Genomic DNA, 5,121 nt, shown 5'->3' on the forward strand with positions numbered 1-5,121 from the left:
TGCTCTATTTAGGAGTGTGTTTTTGGCCAGATGCTGAATCAAATCGAAATTAGTTTGGGTTTTGTACTCAAAAATTGCAGATTTTTTTTTCCGGATTTTGGCTTACAGTGGTTGATAATACTGATAAAAACCAAGCAATTGAACCAAACATTGATATTGAAGATTTGTATTTTGTTATGTCAATTTTAAACCGATCATTATTACACTCAATAAAAATCAAACACATAAGTGGTCTGGGATTTGGCTGAAGTTCTTGTTCCCATTTTGCGGTTAGGCAATATGTAATCTACTTAGAAGAAAAACAATTGTACAAAAAATGGAAATCGATGAACGTTGTTACTACACTAAATACCCGGGATGACCAAAAATACTAGTCATACAATTTCCATATATGTATGAAAGGTCTATGATTAGTATTTTTTTCATATATGGAAATTGTATAACTAGCATTTTTTCATAAACCATAAAATATTGATTTTTTACATTTTAATTACTCAATAATTTTTGGCTGTGTTCGTAACCGAACACAAATGGGATGAACCTTGATTACTCAAACGTAGTAACCAAAGGTTTGGCCGTCTCGCATTAACAATGCATTGGAAATAGCCTGATATGTGTTACTCCTGTCTCAGACAATTAACATAACGAAAGTAGTGAACTTTTAAATGTTGGCAATAATTCGCAAAGATGATTATTTCTAAAATTTGAATGTTTAAATTACCAGACATTGATCAAGGCATACAAAAACATGTCATACAGAAGAAAGAGGAGTTTTAAGCGTTTTTGAAAAAAGTTACGAAGAGAAAAGGAAAAATAATCCAGGACTACGTTATACACACAAAAAATTAAATTTTGCAGGCAAAATTTTTTTTCCAAAAAATGTTTGCTTATAACATTTTGAGTTAAATATTTGCAGAGGTTGTAATGGGTAATTACTTCAAGATGATGCAGTTTCCTTGTTGTTTTTCATACCAGCTTGCATGTTCAATTAAACTGATTGCAATAGTTTTGTATTTTTAATTCTGGTGCTTTTTCAGAAAGATCATTATAGTGGGTCCAGACAGTTTATAGCAATTTTAATCTTCTGTCGGATTGTGTTCGGAAGTTTTTCATTACATGATGTCAAATCTTCTTCCAGTATAATTTTTTTATCGGTCAAATTATTACATATTCGGATTGTCTTTTTAATTTGATTCCAAAAATAACAGTTCAAAAATTTCTATCTAGAAAACTTTTTATTTAGCGTTACCCGCACTGAAGTTTCATGGATAATAATCGATTATATTGGATTTTCATTGTCAGTCTCTATTAAATAACAAAAAAAATCGATTGAAAATGGATTATAATGATAATATTTTTTAAGCAATAAAATCCAAAATATAATCGATTATAATCGATTATTATCGATTATTTTCAAGAAAATTTTATCAAAAGAAAAATAACCCTATTTAATCGATTATAATGGATTATAATCTATTTATTCAAATCTTTTTGTTTGTTGTTTTCTTTTTTCATAATTTTGTTAAAGTTAAGGTTACTTATTTTGTTCTCTCGCTTAATTTCATTTTTTCCTATTTTCAATCGAATTATGAAAAGTTACAAAAAGTTATCTATGGATCCCAGACCAATTCGCCCTCCACGCTTACCCGTACTACAGTTAGATGGTTAGATGTCCCCTAACTAGTGATAGAGTAGAGCGGGGGTACGTCGTGCGTGAGCTGGGGGTACGTTCGGGGGGGTGGTGGTGGTGGTACGTTGGGGTGGTGGAGGAAATACGTTGGAGGGGGCGGGGGGATACTTTGGGGGATGAGGGTACGTGAGGGGGGTACGTCGTGTGTTGGGGGGGGGGGGGGTGGGTATCTTGGGGGGATGTCCTCTAACTAGAGAGAGAGAGAGAGAGAGAGAGAGAGTGAGAGAGAGTATGTCGTGGTTGAGGGGTACGTGGGGGGGGGGGGGGGGGGGTAAAAGTGAGGAACTGGTAAAAAATGCTGTTTTTGGGCATTTTTTGGAAAATTACTACATATTGGCCGCCCCTGGATGAACGTGTTTGTTCGAGTTTTACAGAGCCTTGCAAAAACTAGAGTCATTATTTACAAGATTTAATCAATTTTCATGGATTTTATGTACAAAAAATAATCCATTGTATTGAAAACAAAAATGGATTATAACCGATTATAATGGATTCAAATTTTTCCAAAATAATCGATTATAATCGATTAAAAGTTGATTGCGTGGTCTAAATTTGGCATGATAATCGATTATTACCCATGAAACTTCGGTGCGGGTTTTATGCTGAAAACAGATGTATGAGAGATATCCAATTTTGTGCAAATTTTGTTTTTTGTGAACAGATACTGAAATCACAACCTGAAAATTTATGAAAACCCAATCTCTACACCATTCGATTGTTTACAGTGCAAATTAAAAACAGTTTTCAAGTAAGGAAAAAACTGCTTTTCAAACAGAAACAGATATATTTAGAATTGTTGTATGTTGTATCAAACATACAACAATTCATTAAGCGCCAATTACAGTCTGGTACAATAGGCAAGAAATGTTTTAGGAAAAACGTTCTTTGGCGTTTGCCAGAGAGAATTCAAAAAACAGTTTAATTTGCAACTTAAAAGGTTTTCATGCCAAGGTAAGAACGATGCAATTTGTGACCGTTCTCCCGCAGCAACTATCAGAAATTACAATCATGAAAACTTCGAGCTCAAAAATTCGTGAAAGTTCAAAGAACTTGTAATTTATAGATAAAAGCCCGCATCCAGTTTCAAGCGTTAATAATCGATTATATTACGATTTTAGTACCAGTCTCACTATAATTCAGAAACAATCAATTTTAATCAATTAATAATCGATTATAATCTCTCTTTTTAAATTCAAATTACAATTAATTATAATCCATCATAATTGATTCTAATCGATTATTTATTTGACTTTTTTTTGATACAATTATAATCGATTATAATTGATTATAATCCATTATTTTTATTCAAATTTCTATTTTATTAGTTTTGCACAAAAATCCATTAAAATTGATTATAATTGATTATAATCCTTTTTGTTTGTCCATTTTTGTCTTCGAAGTTGCATCTAAATTGCTTATATTTTATGCTTTTTGTGTACGTTGATTCCTATGAAAAATGAGAAAAATGTTTTTAAAGTTTTCCAATTAATTCAAATTTATAAGTTTTTTTTTTCATTTCTTCCCCATTAGAGTTGTTTTGTGATGCATATTTTAAGCTTTTTTAAACACCAAAACATCAGCAGATTGATTTAATTTCATGATTGATTCGGAAAAATTATTTTTCATCTACCGCGGGAAACTTTCCGTTCATATGAAAGGATCTCTATGAAACTTTTGTTTCGTGGTATAACTTTGTGTTCAGATGAACCAAAGTGTTCAAGAGATCTCTCTTTTAGAGATTTTTTTATTGACACAAAAAAATAACCCATCAGATATATTTCGAATATAAGAAAATTTCGGCAAAATAAGAGATTATAATTGATTATAATCGATTATAATTGATTTCAAGGGTTTTTAGTAAGAACTATAATCAATTATAATCAATTATAAATCCCTTAAAGACCTAATTTTGGTAATTATGTTCGATTATAATTGTCAAAAAATCATCGTAATAATCCGTTATAATCGATTATTTACGCCTAAACTTGGACGCGGGAGGGTCGATTTCGTCAAAAAAATGCCCAAGTTCGTTGAACTTTCACGACTTTCAGTCGTTGTTTTTAGTGTTTTAAAAAAGATAACCAGAGAAAAAAAATTAAGACGCTTGAAACGCTCGTTGATATATTTTGTTGAGGTTGTTATGTAACATGCTTTCATACGTGATGTTTTGTTCGAATACTTACTTCAATTCTCCATCTTCTTCATTTACTTAAAAAAACTATATAAGATTTTATTGGTCATGATTATCCCTAAATTGTTGTAATTTCTAGATAATAGGGTCGATTTCGTCGAAAAATGCCCAACAATTTAGGGATAATCATGAACAATAAAATCTAATACAGTTTTTATTTTAATAAATGAAGAAGATGGAGGAATTGAAGAAAGTATACGAACAAAACATCACGTAACTGATAAGCATGTTACATAACAACCTCAACAAAATATATTAACGAGCGTTTCAAGAGTCTTAAATTTTTTTGCTCTGGTTATCTTTTTTAAAACACTGAAAACAACGACTCCTAAACAACTACTGTTGATCAACTGAAACTCCTTTTTTTCAACAAAAGCAAAAGTAAATGGAGTAGAATTGAGTTTGAATCCTTGAAGCGCGATATACTGTACACGGATAAATTTTAGAACAATAATTTAGCGAATGGGAGGAAGTGTGCCAAGTGAACGTTTTATTATCTCACTTATGTAACAGTGTTGACAACTCTGGTTGTTGTTGAACATATGTAAGCAAACGACGACAAAAGTGGCAATGATGATTGTTTTTGTCTGATTTACAGTTAAGATGTGTGGAAAAGAGGAAAAACCAGTGAGCGACTCCTTCGAAGGGCAGTTTGTTCGTGTTCAGAGAAACGGCTGCTTCAGAAATGGTTTTCAGCTAATCAGAAGAGTACAATGTGCAGAGCAGAATCACCAAATTTTCAAAGATATCGATTTGCGGTTGAAAAAAAACAAAAAAATTTTTGGGCCAAATTTTCAAAATTACTTGAAAATTTTTGTGTCGCCATCAAAAAAATGCCAACCATACAATTTCCATATATGGGAATTGTATGATAAGCATTTTTTTCAAAAAACGAAAACCTCAGTTTTTTATCACCAGATTGTTTTATTAGAATCAAACAGCCACAGAAATGAGTTTATACCAGTTTTCAACCATTTTTAGAAATTGTATGAAAATTGTATTACAAGCATTTTCCCACACACTTGATGTATGGAATTGTATGATAAGCATTTTCGGTGTATGGAGGTCAACCCGGGATACAGCAAATAGGCGCTTCGAAGGCATTGTTTGCAACAATTTGGGTCGAATTAAGGAAGTTTCTTTTTGTTCATTTTTTTCTATGCTAATGAAGATGGAAGCCAGTTCAACAGTTTTTATTGACATAAGCAAAATGGAAAAATTTACCTCTTAAGAAACAGGT

Source organism: Symsagittifera roscoffensis, chromosome 2 (genome assembly GCF_963678635.1).
Source record: "Symsagittifera roscoffensis chromosome 2, txSymRosc1.1, whole genome shotgun sequence".
Taxonomy (NCBI): domain Eukaryota; kingdom Metazoa; phylum Xenacoelomorpha; order Acoela; family Convolutidae; genus Symsagittifera; species Symsagittifera roscoffensis.